The sequence below is a fragment of the Octopus sinensis genome, linkage group LG1 (assembly GCF_006345805.1).
Source record: "Octopus sinensis linkage group LG1, ASM634580v1, whole genome shotgun sequence".
Taxonomy (NCBI): Eukaryota; Metazoa; Mollusca; class Cephalopoda; order Octopoda; family Octopodidae; genus Octopus; species Octopus sinensis.
The window spans coordinates 208126450-208142574 of NC_042997.1; the positions used below are offsets into that span (position 1 = coordinate 208126450).

At 39.6% G+C, this 16125-nt stretch overlaps 1 protein-coding gene across 1 annotated transcript in view; it reads right to left on the reverse strand.

Annotated features, from left to right (window-relative positions):
* Nucleotides 1-16125, reverse strand: part of LOC115217639 (protein mono-ADP-ribosyltransferase PARP14-like) — a 231251-nt gene that overhangs the window by 142978 nt on the left and 72148 nt on the right. The gene's annotated exons all lie outside the window — the stretch shown is intronic.

Sequence of the window (16125 nt, forward strand, 5' to 3'; positions counted from 1 at the left end):
GGATGAGAATAGAGAAGAAGGCTTTGTCGAATGAAAGTTTTAATAAAAAGTGGGTAAAAGTGGCAAAAATGGCCAGTATGAAAGACGACGCCTTACTTAGGGTCTATTGCAAGCCCACAGCAATATCATATCTTCTCCACTATTTCAGTAATACGTGTCAAAAGTGAAACAAAGACATCTCTCTACTGTAATGTCAGATACTTTCACTTTAATACTTTCACTTTAATACTAAAAACTATTAAAGCTGGACATCAATTATGCTAGAAGATCCGCTATGGTCTTATATGCTACACCACTGGTTTTCAATTCATATTAATCAAATTAATATTGAATTTTTCATCCTTATTATTTTAAATTTAAATTTAGATGTATATGTGTGTGTGTGTGTGTGTGTGTGGAAAAAAGTCAAGATAGAAAGTGCTAAAATAATTTTATAAAAATTTCAGTACCAGTTTCACTCATTGAGACTTTTTCAATTGTAACAATTAAACAATTAAACAATTAAATTTAAAAGAAAAGTTTTTTTTAAAGAATATTTGTATAATATTCAAATAGAAGTGGCATTTTCCTTGTTTCTGCCTCTCTTTGTCTCTCTTTTTTTACTCTTGTGGGTTCAAGGTCATTGTGTGTTCTTGGTAGGAAAGAAGAAGAAAAAGAAGAAGGAGGAGCAGGAGAAGTGGAAGAAGAAGAATAAGAATTTGAGAGCACCATGATAGTAGTATTTTGAATGATCAGTTGATGGTAGCAGTCCCGGTTCAATTCATGAAAATATTTCTTTAGAATGTTTTGTTTATAGAATTTGCTTAGGTGTTGTTCTAAAAAGCATTAGTGATAAAGTTAGGAAGGAGGAGGAGGAGGAGGAGAAGAAGAAGAAGAAGGGAGATTAAGAATGAATGTAGGTAGTGTGAAAGTAGTGAGGTGTTAAATGACTTAAAATTGGGACTGTTTTTTAATAAATTCTTGGGAATCTCTTGAGTGTATCATCTCTAATATTTGCATGTGTATTTGTGCTATTCTAAGGCCAAGGTGGATATGTCGTTTGTCGAAGACGCGTTCAGAAGAGGACTGTATTTTGTAATAAAGAGAGTTTCTTTACTAATTCGTTGGCTCTAGGTTGTATCGTCCCTGAATTGGTAGGGGGGGAAAATTCTGAAGTTTGGATTTTTGTTGTTGGTGCAAATGTCTATATGTTGGCTGAATGCTATTTTTTTGTTTTGGGGGATTTTTATCTGGGATCTGTGCAGGGCAATTCTTTTACGTAGACTATTTTTTGTTTGGCCTATGTATTGCTCTTGACACCCAGAGCAGGTTAGTGTGTATATCAGGTTTTTCGAAACACATGTAAAGTTGCTTTTCACTGTGAAACGTTGTCCCTGTTTGAAGGAGAACTCTGATCCCTCAATTACATAATTGCAAATCCCACAATTGGGTCTTCCACATATTTTAACGGACAGCTTCTGTGTTGATGAGCATATTCAGGCTTGTGTTAGGAGACTCTTCGTAGATTTGGGCTGTCCCTTACCTTTTATGATGGTGTGTGTTTGGAGGATAAAGTTCATTCTGTGGTCTGTTTTAGCAGGGGTATGTTTTGGTATATATATATATATATATATATATATATATATATAGCGAGAGAGAGAGAGAGAGGGAGAGAGAAAAGAGACAGGCTTGGAAGGACTGGAAAAATGGTGGTAGCAGGGAATTGTACCAGACTGCCAAAAGGGAAGCTAGGAGACAGGTCTATTTAGCCAGAGGGGAAGCAGATAAGAAAAAATTTGCCAATGTTCTGCGCTGTGAGGACCAAAGACTTGAGGTATTTCATGTTACAAGACAGTGTGTGAGAGAGAATCTTGATGTGGTAGGAGAGAAATGTGTTCGCATGGATGATGGCTCACTAGCACCAAATGAGGATGAAAAGAGACAGGCTTGGAAACACCACTATGAAAGGTTGCTGAATAAAGAAAATGAATGGGATAAAGAGAGTCTGGGGAATGTTGACCCAACAGAGGGACCAGCTATCTCAGTTGACAGTTCCTTGGTAGGTAAGGCAGTTAGAAGCATGAAGACAGGGAAAGCCCCAGGCCCATCAGGAATTACTGCAGAGATGCTCAAAATATCTGGCAGTATCGGCTATAGCCTAGTCACCCGTATAGTTAACCAGGTGATAGACGAAGGAGTCATACCCAATGACTGGTGTAGCAACATAATAGTCAACTGCTACAAAGGTAAAGGTGACGCCCCAGATACAAATAATTACTGAGGTATCAAGCTGTTGGATGAGGTAATGAAGGTTACGGAGAGGGTCATAGCCCAACTGATTAGGGAGGGAGTCAACTTGGACAAGATGCAGTTTGGTTTCGTGCCAGGGAAGAGTACCACTGATGCTATATTCCTGGTAAGAAATACCTAGCCAAAGATAAGCCCCTGTACCTGGCTTTCGTTGACATGGAGAAAGCCTTAAACAGGGTCCCCGATCCCTTATTTGGTGGTCAATGAGGAAACTAGGGATAGATGAATGGTTAGTGAGAGCTGTGCGAGCCATGTACAGGGATGCTGCTAGTAAGGTGAGGGTTGGCAATGAGTACAGTGAAGAATTCAAGGTAGAGGTAGGGGTCCACCAAGGTTCAGTCCTCAGCCCCCTCCTATTTATCATAGTCCTCCAGGCAATAATCGAGGAATTCAAGACAGGATGCCCCTGGGAGCTCCTCTATGCTGAGGACCTTGCTCTAATTGCTGAGTCCTTATCAGAACTGAAGGAGAAGTTTCAGGTGTGGAAGCAAGGACTAGAATCGAAGGGTCTTAGAGTCAACCGAGCTAAAACCAAAGTCGTAATCAGTAGGAAGGTAGACAAATCACAAATCCCTTCAGGTAAATGGCCCTGCTCGATCTGTAGAAAAGGCGTAAGTAGAAACTCTATAAGATGTACCCAGTGTAAGCTATGGACACATAAGAGATGCAGCAATGTCAAAGGAAGGCTAACTAGGAAGATAGTTTTTGTATGTGGCAGATGCTCAGGAGCAATAAACTCTGAAAATGTGAAGAGAACAACTTCCGCCACATTCCAGGGAGAAAAACTAGAAATAGTTGATAGCTTCCGTTACCTAGGTGACCTAGTCAGTAGCAGGGGAGTGTGTGCTGAAAATGTAACTGCTAGAGTAAGAATAAACTGGGCAAAGTTCAGAGAGCTCTTACCTCTGCTGGTGACTAATGGCCTCTCACTCAGAGTAAAAGGCAGACTGTATGACACATGTGTACGAACAGCCATGCTACATGGCAGTGAAACATGGGCCGTGACTGCTGAGGATATGCGTAAGCTCGCAAGAAATGAAGCCAGTATGCTCTGATGGATGGCACGTAAAAGCACCCACTACACTCATGGAGTGGTTGGCGTTAGGAAGGGCATCCAGCCATAGAAACATTGCCAGATCAGACTGGGCCTGTTGCAGCCTTCTAGCTTCCCAGACCCCAGTTGAACCGTCCAACCCATGCTAGCATGGAAAGCGGACGCCAAACGATGATGATGATGATATAGATATCATCATCATCATCATTTAATGTCCGTTCTCCATGCTAGCATGGGCTGGACGGTTCGATCAGGGATCTGGGAAGCCAGAAGGCTGCACCAGGCTCCAGTCTGATCTGGCAGTGTTTCTACAGCTGGATGCCCTTCCTAACGCCAACCACTCCGTGAGTGTAGTGGATGCCTTTTTACGTGCCAGGCGAGGCTGGCAATGGCCACGAACTGTTGGTGCTTGTTACGTGCCACCGGCATGGAAGCCAGTCAAGGCGGCGCTGGCATAAGTCACGTTCGGATGGTACTTTTTATGTGGCACTGGCACAGGGATCACAACTACAATTTCCATTGATTTTTGATGTTCGTGTACTTGACTCAATAGGTCTCCTCAATCACAGGGTCAAAACGGTGTTCCTTTACTTGCCACCTTCACAGGAGTCAGTCCAACTGTCCTGGCAACTGCCGGGTGCCAGTCATAGGATTGGTTCAATTTCGAATTCGATTTCGACTTCGCTTGCCTCAACAGGACTTTGTGTGTCCAAGGAAGGAAAGGTATGCATAAGTGGACTGGCTACATCCCTGGCAAGGGCCACGGGATGGACTCACTTGTCCTGCCGAGTCTTGTCATGCACAGCATATTTCCAAAGATCTCCGTCACTAGTCATTGCCTCAGTGAGGCCTAAAGTTCAAAGGTCATGCTTCACCACCTCGTCCCAGGTTTTCCTGGGTCTACCTCTTCCACGGGTTCCCTCAACTGCTAGGGATTGGCACTTTTTCATACACCTATCTTAATACATTCTCGCCACATGACCATACCAGCGCAATCGTCTCTCTTGCACACCACAGCTGATGCTTCCAACTTTTCTCTCAAGGTACTTACACTCTGTCGAGTATGAACACTGACATTACACATCCATCAGAGCATACTGGCTTCATTTCTTGCGAGCTTACGCATGTCCTCAGCAGTCACGGCCCATGTTTCACTGCCATGTAGCATGGCTGTTCGTACACATGCATCATACAGTCTGCCTTTTACTCTGAGCGAGAGGCCTTTAGTCACCAGCAAAGGTAAGAGCTCTCTGAACTTTGCCCAAGCTATTCTTACACTAGCAGTTACACTTTCAGCACACCCACCCCAACTACTGACTTGGTCACCTAGGTAATGGAAGCTATCAACTACTTCTAGTTTTTCTTCCTGGAATGTGGTAGAAGTTGTTCTCTGCACATTTTCAGAGTTTATTGTTCCTGAGCATCTGCCACATACAAAAACTATCTTCCCAGTTAGCTTTACTTTGACATTGCTGCACCTCTTATGTGTCCATAGCTTACACTGGGTACATCTTATGGAGTTTCTACTTAAGCCTTTTCTACAGATCAAGCAGGGCCATCTACCTGAAGGCGTTTGTGGTTTGTCTACCTTTCTCCTTATTAGGACATTGGTTTTAGCTCAGTTGACTCTAAGGCCCTTCGATCCTAATTCCTCCTTCCACACCTGAAACTTCTCCTCAAGTTCTGATAGTGACTCAGCAATTAGAGGAAGGTCCTCAGCATTGAGGAGCTCCCAGGGGCATCCTGTCTTGAATTCCTCGATTATTGCCTGGAGGACTATGATAAATAGGAGGGGGCTGAGGACTGAACCCTGGTGGACCCCAACCTCTACCTTGAAATCTTCAGTGTACACGTTGCCGACCCTTACCTTACTGACATCGTCCCTGTAGATGGCTTGCACAGCTCTCACTAGCCATTCATCTATCCCTAGTTTCCTCATTGACCACCAGATAAGGGATCGGGGGACCCTGTTGAAGGCTTTCTCCATGTCAATGAAAGCCCCATACAGGGGCTTATCTTTGGCCAGGTATATCTCTTGCAGCTGTCTCACCAGAAATATGGCATCAGTAGTGCTTTTCCCTGGCACGAAACCAAACTGCATCTTGTCCAAGTTGACTCTCTCCCTAATCAATTGGGCTATGACCCTCTCCATAACCTTCATTACCTGATCCAACAGCTTGATACCTCAGTAATTATTTGTATCTAGGGCGTCACCTTTACCTTTGTAGCAGTTGACTATTATGTTGCTACACCAGTCATTGAGTATGACTCCTTCGTCTATCACCTGGTTAACTATACGGGTGACTAGGCTATAGCCGATACTGCCAGATATTTTGAGCATCTCTGCAGTGATTCCTGATGGGCCTGGGGCTTTCCCTGTCTTCATGCTTCTAATTGCCTTAACTACCAAAGAAGTGTCAACTCGGATAGCTGGTCCCTCTGTTGGGTCGACATATATGGATGTATATATATATATAATATATATATATATATACACACACACATACATGTATATCTATACATGCTTTTGTATACATGTATATGTATAGATGTATTTCCATAGATATAGATGTATATGTATACATGTATGTGTAGATATTATATATATATATATATATATATATATATATATATATATATATATATATATATAATATATATATATATATATATTTAAAAAAAGGAGATGTGGAACACGAGTTGTGATATATATAAAAAGTTTTTTCCTCTTATCTGATAAGAGGAAAAAACTTTTGATAAGCATAACAAATGCGCAACCGGTAAAAAGAACTTTCACCTAATTAAATTACTTAAATTATTTTGTCAGCATTTTCTTCATTTCCTTTTTTATATATATATATATTGGAAGGTTTGGAGATGATGTACAGGTATTATATATTAGAAGACATGAGGTACCCATAAAATCGGATGGTTTATATTTACAGATATTTATGTGTATATTACATATTTTATATATCATATTACTTAGATCATGTATTAGCGCTTTCTCCCATTCTAGTGGGGTTTTCAAATCAAACTAAGTTCCTGTGTGTTCTTCTAATATATATATATATATATATATATATATATATGTACAGGTAATATGTATACATATATATACACATATATACATGCATGCATATATACACCCACCCACCCACACACACACACATACATATATAGGTGCAGGTGTGGCTGTGTCGTAACAAACTTGGTCCCAAAACACATGATCCTGAGTTCAGTTCCACTGTGTGGTAACTTGGCACGTGTCTTCTGCTATATCTGTCTGTCTGTCTACCAGTCTGTGTGAATCCCTAAAAACCTGAGAACTACACAACCAATTTCATTCACGTTTTACACATGCCTTACTTAGGGTCCATGCTAGGAGAAGATATATTGTGGACTTATATGCTACACCACTGGTTCTAAATTCATATTAATCAAATTAATATTCAATTTTTCACCTTTATTTTTAAATTGTAAGTGTATGTGTGTGCCTTTGTCTCTGTGTTTCGCCCCCATCACTGCTTTACAACTGCTGTTCATTTATTTACATCCCCATTACTTACTGGTTTCACAAGAACAAACTAATAGAATAAGTACCAGGCTTATCAACATAAAAAAAGCACTAGGCTGTGTCTCATATTTTTGTTTGCCCACTCAGTTGTATCTATCAATTTATCTTTGTATGCGTGTGTCTGTGTCTATATATATATATATATATATATATATATATATACATATACATATATATATAACGGGAAGCTTTATGAAAATAAACAAAAGACGAAGGCAGGTGGAAAACAAATGTATATATATATATATATATATATATCTCTTATTATAAAAGGCAGATTTTATCTGCCTCCCTTTGGGAGTTATAGAAATCTACAATATAGGATTTCTTCAATTACAATTTACCTAGCATTTTTAAGAGTACGATGCATCGCGTCATGCCAGGTCCAGTTTTTAAAATTTAAACTCCAATTAAGCAAAATTTACAGAAAACTCACATTCTGGTGTGTGTGTCAAATGCTTTTCTTAGTCTGGTTTACACCACACGCAAACGCACACACACAGTGGGCAACAAATAAAATGAAACTAATTCACTTACTGTAGTGAGTGATTCTTTCACTCTGCCTCCCACTTCCTCTTTCCACACATACACACGCAAATATATAAATAAAATTGTAAGCTAACGTGCGTGTGTGTGAGTGTGTGTGTGTGTGTGTGTGCGCGTGTGTGTGTGTGTGTGTGTGAGGGTGCGGGTGTGTGTGTGCGTGTGCGTGAGTGTGTGACAGGAAAGTTTTTTACGACGAATATAAAACCTATATCCAAGTAGCAGAAAGATAAGACAGTAAGGTGTGATTTGAGGGAGATTTGGCTGCTATTTCTACCATGTCTAGCTGCCATGTAGGGGTCTCCCTCATAGGCTCATACATACATATATACATAGATAAGACAGTAAGGTGTGATTTGGGGGAAATTTGGCTGCTATTTCTACCAGGTCTAGCTACCATGTAGAGGTCCCCCTCATTGGCTCATATATATATACATACATAAGACAGTAAGGTGTGATTTGAGGGAGATTTGGCTGCTGCGTTTCTACCAGGTCTGTTAGGCCTTCTCATGTAAACTCAAGCTTTCTCATGCCTTGAACATAAGACCAAAGCAGAGAATGTATTCTTTTATTCTTCTGCTTTTTCCAGCCATTGGTCTGTGGCCATGCTGGGGCAATGCCTTGAAGAATTGTAGTTTAATGAATCAACTCCAGTTTTATTTTTGTAAGCATTGTACTTATTCTATCTGTTTCCTTTGTCAAACCACTAGGTGACAGGGATGTAAACAAACCAACATTCGTGTCAAGCAGTGGTGGAGGACAATCACAAGCACAGACACGCACACACACACACATACATGCATACACATATACACACATACAACATACCACATACATACATATATATATGTGTGTATATATATATTGCAGCGTGGAAGGTGTTTGTAAGCCATTTAAGAAACACACAAAAACCGTTACATTCACTTCAACATTTAAATTTAATTTGCCAAAAATTTTCGTCGCTTTGAGACCGCGACCTGTTCACTGACAAAAATATCGTGCTAACAGGTCGCGGTCTCAAAGCGACGAAAATATTTTGACAAATTAATTTAAATGTTGAAGTGAATCTAACGGTTTTTGTGTGTTTCTTAAATGGCTTATAAACACCTTCAACGCTGCAACTGTTTTCGTTCCAGCACACGATCTCAGATCAAGTCACTTGCTATGCAAGTACATCTCTGTAACTATATATATATTATATATATATATATATGTATATTGGTACAAAAACAGTAAGATAACAAAAGAAAGAAAGAGACCTCAATATTATGTAAATAGAGGAAATCTTTATATATAAAAGTGAGGTTGTGTGTCTGTCTCCTACGATTTACATTCCTAACTACTCCCACATTTTGCGGTGCAGTTTAACCAAAAACGGGTATCTTATAGTGGTGATTCATATCGAGACCGTCTGGGTATTAGCGCGCGTCTACGATGAGTCTACGATTTTAAAAAAAATTTACCATCAATTTTTCCCATTTTTAATCCATTTTTGACATATATAAGGGAAGTAACTCTCTAAAATTTATTATTAAATCTCAGAACGTAAAAAGCTACAGTAAACACCCCTCCCCCTTTGTGGTTAGCCATATTGAGATGGCTATTATACTTTACATCTCTAAAAATGCTTATATAATTATTTCCCTTACAAACCCGAGCAACGCCGGGCGATACTGCTAGTATATATATATATATATATATATATATATATATATATATATATATATATATATATATATATAAGTAGATAAATGAATTATCTTAATTCAAAGATATATATTATATATTATATATAGACACAGACACATATATATATATATATATATATATATATATATTATATATATATAAGTAGATAAATGAATTATCTTAATTTGAAAGATATATATATAAATAGATGAGTGTATTTTACCTTGTTAACAATTAACACGGATAAATGAATGAATAGTTACCAGGGCAGCAAAATCTCACAAGTAAAGATGTTGTAACTCCTTGTTTATAAAGGTTGAAACTTCGTGTTTACGTTGAATATTTGAATAATAGGAATAAAAAATGGAGTCAACGCAGGTTTAAACAAGTATTTTTTTCTTTGAAACATATGTAGAAAGAAAAAAATACTTGTTTAAACCTGCGTTGACTCCATTTTTTATTCCTATATATATATATAAACACAGACACACACATATATATATATATATCATATATTCATCATCATCATCATCGTTAACGTCCGTTTTCCGCGCTAGCACGGGTTGGACGGTTTCGACCGGGGTCTGGGGAGCTCGGGACTGCCCCAGGCTCCAGTCTAGTCTGGCAGTGTTTCTACAGCTGGATGCCCTTCCTAACGCCAACCACTCCGCGAGTGTAGTGGGTGTTTTTTACGTGCCACCTGCACAGGTGCCAGAGGGGTCTGGCATCGGCCACGTTCGGATGGTGCTTTTTATGGGGGGGGTGCAGAAATATAGGGGAGCACCAGTGGGAGGGGTGGTTCAGAGGACAGGTTCTAGGCAAGTAGAAAGTAGGAAATCGAGAGAGGGGTAATGCATGGTGAAATAGCGTATTGAAGAGGGGGGTTCAAAGAGTAGACACCTATAATGGTGGTGGGGGGGTGCAGAATATAGGGGAGCACCATTGGGAGGGGTGGTCTGAGGACAGGTTCTAGGCAAGTAGAACGTAGGATATCGAGAGAGGGGTAATGCATGGTGAAATAGCGTATTGAAGAGGGGGGTTCAAAGAGTAGACACCTATAATGGTGGTGGTGGGGGGGTGCAGAAATATAGGGGAGCACCGTGGGAGGGGTGTTTCAGAGGACAGGTTCTAGGCAAGTAGAACGTAGGATATCGAAAGAGGGGTAATGCATGGTGAAATAGCGTATTGAAGAGGGGGGTTCAAAGAGTAGACACCTATAATGGTGGTGGTGAGAAACGACATCCGGTATAGTTGGAGCAAAATAGAGATATCCGGTATTGGTGGTGGTGGGGGTGGTGGTGGGGGTGGTGGTGGTGTTGGTTTTTTGGCGGGGGTAGGGTGGGGGTGGCGGTGGGTAGGGTGGGGGTGGCGGTGGGTAGGGCGGGCGCGCCGCAAAGAATCGGCGGCCAATTCGATCAGCCCTGTAAGGGAGATAGATCTTAAATATCTATAACGATAACTAATGAATTATACAGAATATGCAAAAACGAGGCGAGGCTGAATAGTAAACAGAGTGGCGACTAGGGGGCTCAGAATAATGATACATAATAAATAATAATAAATAGAGATACGGGGTGAATTAAAGTTCAAAGATTTCTTATCTTGGGATCACTTCGTTTACGGACAGACTTGGCAAAAGGAATTCGGAATCAAGAATGAGGCAGGTTACTAGCTTAAGTATGCATAGCCATGGAGAGAAGTAGGAAGAGAGGAGTCCAGACAGACAATGTAAAAAGAGGGGGAGAGAAGGGGAAGAGAACCCCGCGAAGAAATCGGCGGCCAATTCGATCAGCCCTGTAAGGGAGATAGATCTTAAATATCTATAACGATAACTAATGAATTATACAGAATATGCAAAAACGAGGCGAGGCTGAAATAGTAAACAGAGTGGCGACTAGGGGGCTCAGAATAATGATACATAATAAATAATATAAATAGAGATACGGGGTGAATTAAAGTTCAAAGATTTCTTATCTTGGGATCACTTCGTTTACGGACAGACTTGCAAAAGGATTCGGAATCAAGAATGAGGCAGGTTACTAGCTTAAGTATGCATAGCCATGGAGAGAAGTAGGAGAGAGGAGTCCAGACAGACAATGTAAAAAGAGGGGGAGAGAAGGGGAAGAGAACCCCGCGAAGAAATCGGCGGCCAATTCGATCAGCCCTGTAAGGAGATAGATCTTAATATCTATAACGATAACTAATGAATTATACAGAATATGCAAAAACGAGGCGAGGCTGAAATAGTAAACAGAGTGGCGACTAGGGGGCTCAGAATAATGATACATAATAAATAATAATAAATAGAGATACGGGGTGAATTAAAGTTCAAAGATTTCTTATCTTGGGATCACTTCGTTTACGGACGACTTGGCAAAAGGAATTCGGAATCAAGAATGAGGCAGGTACTAGCTTAAGTATGCATAGCCATGGAGAGAAGTAGGAAGAGAGGAGTCCAGACAGACAATGTAAAAAGAGGGGGAGAGAAGGGGAAGAGAACCCCGCGAAGAATCGGCGGCCAATTCGATCAGCCCTGTAAGGGAGATAGATCTTAAATATCTATAACGATAACTAATGAATTATACAGAATATGCAAAAACGAGGCGAGGCTGAAATAGTAAACAGAGTGGCGACTAGGGGGCTCAGAATAATGATACATAATAAATAATAATAAATAGAGATACGGGGTGAATTAAGTTCAAAGATTTCTTATCTTGGGATCACATCGTTACGGACAGACTTGGCAAAAGGAATTCGGAATCAAGAATGAGGCAGGTTACTAGCTTAAGTATGCATAGCCATGAGAGAAGTAGGAAGAGGAGTCCAGACAGATATATATATATATATATATAATATATATATGATATATTATATATATATATATATATATATAATATAAATGAATATCTTAATTCGAAAGATATATATATATATATATATATATATATATATCAGAATCTCAATACTCCCCTTCCACAAACCTAACCAGTACCTTAATACCTTAACATCCATTCCAATCACCATAAATCCACTTTTTATAATATAATCAAAGGAATCTCAACCCGCATATCTGACCTCTCTTCTACTGAAGAAATCTTCAATAATCACGCACCATATTATAATCAACCACTCGCTGCTAGAGGCTTCTCCCAACAAATAGAATACATCCAGAACACCAGGCTCAAATAATACATATCTCAAATCACATCTCAAACATGCAACAACCACCACAACTGCAACCAAACACACACAGTTGATCGGAACATGGAAGCCATTGCATCCAGACAATATAGACCCCACACACATTCATTTAACAATAGGGCAAATACTAAAACAAATAAAACAACTAACAATAACAGGCCTCACTTATCACCCACCCTACACAATAAGTTAAATAACTCATTTATCTAACAATTTAGATAGCTCCATTCCCAGATCCCCTAAAAAAGTGACAGTCACTCTATTTTATGGTACAAACCACCATTTTCACTTAACGTTAAGAACCTAGCTAAACCCTTCTTTAGAATACTTGATTGCAACTTCCCTCGACAACATAAATATCACTCTATCTTTAATCAATCCACCCTGAAACTATCTTATTCAAACTCACCAAACTTTGAATCTATTGCAGCAGCCTCGAATAAGCAAAAGCTCTCTCTTTACTATCAAAACTTACATAACAACAACTCTACTAATACAAATAATCAACACACGTACATATCTAGCATAGATACTATCACACCTGGTAATAATTGCAACCCAACCTATTCTACCAACAATGCCCAGAATATCACCACATTCTCTAATGCCTTGACAAATAGCAGAAGTAAGAGTAACAATAGTAGTAATAGCGGTGGTAGTAATGATAACTTTAATAATGATATTGGTAATAATAATAATAATAATAATAAAAATAATAATAATATAGAAATTTTCACCCGCTTCGATAACCTCTCTTCTGATGATACTAACTCCTCAGTTACTGAACATGATCCTCAAAATTCACCTAATTGTATTTGCCCTCCTGGAACAACCTGCCCACTACAAACCCATTGCAGAAGATATAATGTAATCTACAAATGCACAGTCCTTAACCAATTACACAAATCTTCAGCCATATACATAGGATCAACAAAAAACTTTAAGCAACGATATGCCACTCATCTCCACTCTTTTAGATACAATAAACATAGTAAATCTACAACGCCTGCCAACCACATACATCATCTCAACAATGCAAATATACCCTATACTTTATCATGGTCCATAATAGACTTAGGACTTTCCTACCAAGGTCAACGCTCAATGTGCAAGCATTGCTTGAAGGATGCACTCCAAATATCGAAGCACAACTCTCCAACACTGCTTAATAAACATAACGAGGCACAAAGCACATGCAACCACCGCTTATATCACACATTTAAATTCTATCACAAATCCAAATGCCAAAATGACCATACAGTACATTTCTGCATTAATTCATAGGTAATCCCATTAACCAATGAATTTACACTCTAACTTATAACCCATATCTAGTTTCTCACATATGCAACCATCTGATTATATTTGTTTACATATATATACACGTACACACCCATACGTGTGTATATATGCATGAGGGAGGGTATGCACGTATGCATACATGTGGGTATATGTAAACATTTATACACATGCAAAATTTAGATGACTGCACATGTAGGAACGATGATACACAAGGATTGTATTTGTAACTTATCTCTATAACTTATAGGATAAAGATGTATATATGTCTTCACATAAATATTATCTCAGAATAACTAACACAGCTATTTCCTTAATTCTTCACAATAAATAGCTGCTACTACACTTAGTACTTCCTCTATCTCTTAAACCCCCTCCCCACCGAATTCCTATATCATTTATACTATAATACCTTTCTCTCTCTATGCCCACCCCTACTTTCAAACTACCTCCACTGACCAACCTATATCTTAATTTTTCTTTTTTCTTTTACTTACTCTCTTTATTCATACCTTCAGGGGTTTTATTTTTTATTTTTGTTTTTTACTAATCTTCTTTCTTTCTATCCTCCTCTTATCTCTCTCTCTATTGTCATTCCTCTCTTCCTGTTTTTTTCTTTGTCATTCCTCTCTTCCTGTTTTCAATTTGACCAAACTAATACACTCCCTATTTCCAGGTCAGTTTAAACACAAACACTAAATCTGCTACATTTTATATAAATTCCCTACAAGGAATGACCAACTTTAAGAGAATCTTACATTGCTTATAAACTTTACATTTGGATGGACTCATATTAAACTCTTTTGGATGGACTCATATTAAAATCTTTTGGAGTTTACTCAAAGGATATTGGAATAATATACATACATACCATTATGCCTATAAAACGGATTTATGAACTCAATAACCATACATACCTTACATCTATTTTCTTTCCTCCACCTCACTCTTTATTTGTATCACATCTAAACTAACTATGACTTAATTTTTCCTCTCACACTATCTCCGATGAAAGGATATTATTATTAATTAATATCCCAGAAACAGCTGTAAGACCTTCTACCTATAAATGTTCTAATATCTATACAGCCTTGATTTTTTTATCTCATTACACAAAAAATTCATATATCATCATCATCATCATCATCGTTTAATGTCCGCTTTCCGTGCTAGCATGGGTTGGACAGTTCAACTGGGGTCTGGGAAGCCAGAAGGCTGCACCAGGCCCAGTCTGATCTGGCAGTGTTTCTACGGCTAGATGCCCTTCCTATCCATCTGTTCGTACACTTGCGTCATACAGTCTGCCTTTTACTCTGAGGAAGAGGCCTTTAGTCACCAGCAGAGGTAAGAGCTCTCTGAACTTTGCCCAGGCTATTCATCCGAACAATCCGAACGTGGCCATTGCCAGTGCCGCTCCGACTGGCTTCCATGCCGGTGGCATGTAAAAAGCACCATCAGATCGTGGCCGTTTGCCAGCCTCATCTGGCACCTGTGCCAGTGGCACATAAAAAGCACCCACTACACTCACGGAGTGGTTGGCATTAGGAAGGGCATCCAGCCGTAGAAACATTGCTAGATCAGACTGGGCCTGGTGCAGTCTTCTGGCTTCCCAGATCCCAGTTGCACCGCCAGCATGGAAAGCGGAGGCTAAACGATGATAATGATGATGATTCATACTCTAGCAGTTACACTTTCAGCACCCCCACCCCCACTACTGACTTGGTCACCTAGGTAACGGAAGCTATCAACTATTTCTATTTTTTTTCCCTGAAATTTGACGGAGGTTGGTCTCTGTACATCTTCAGTGTTTATTGCACCTGTGCATCATCCACACACAAAAACTATCTTCCTAGTTAGCCTTCCTTTGACGTTGCTGCACATCTTATGTATCCGTACCTTACACTTGGTGCATCTTATGGAGTTTCTACTTAAGCCTTTTCTACAGATCGAGCAGAGCCATCTACCTGAAGACATTTGTGGATTTTCTACCTTCCTACTTATTAGTACTTTGGTTTTAGCTAGGTTGACTCTAAGGCCCTTCGATTCTAATCCTTCCTTCCACATCTGAAACTTCTCCTCTAGTTCTGGTAGTGACTCAGCAATTAGAGCAAGGTCATCAGCATAGAGGAGCTCCCAGGGGCATCCTGTCTTGAATTCCTCCGTTATTGCCTGGAGGACTATAATAAATAGGAGGGGGCTGAGGACTGAACCTTGGTGGACCCCTACCTCTACCCAAAATTCTTCACTGTACTCATTGCCAACCCTCACCTTACTAGCAGCGTCCCTGTACATGGCTCGCACAGCTCTCACTAGCCATTCATCTATCCCTAGTTTCCTCATTGACCACCAGATAAGGGATCGGGGGACCCTGCCAAAGGCTTTCTCCATGTCAACGAAAGCCAGGTACAGTGGTTTATCTTTGGCTAGGTATTTCTCCTGCAGCTGACTCACCAGAAATATAGCATCAGTGGTG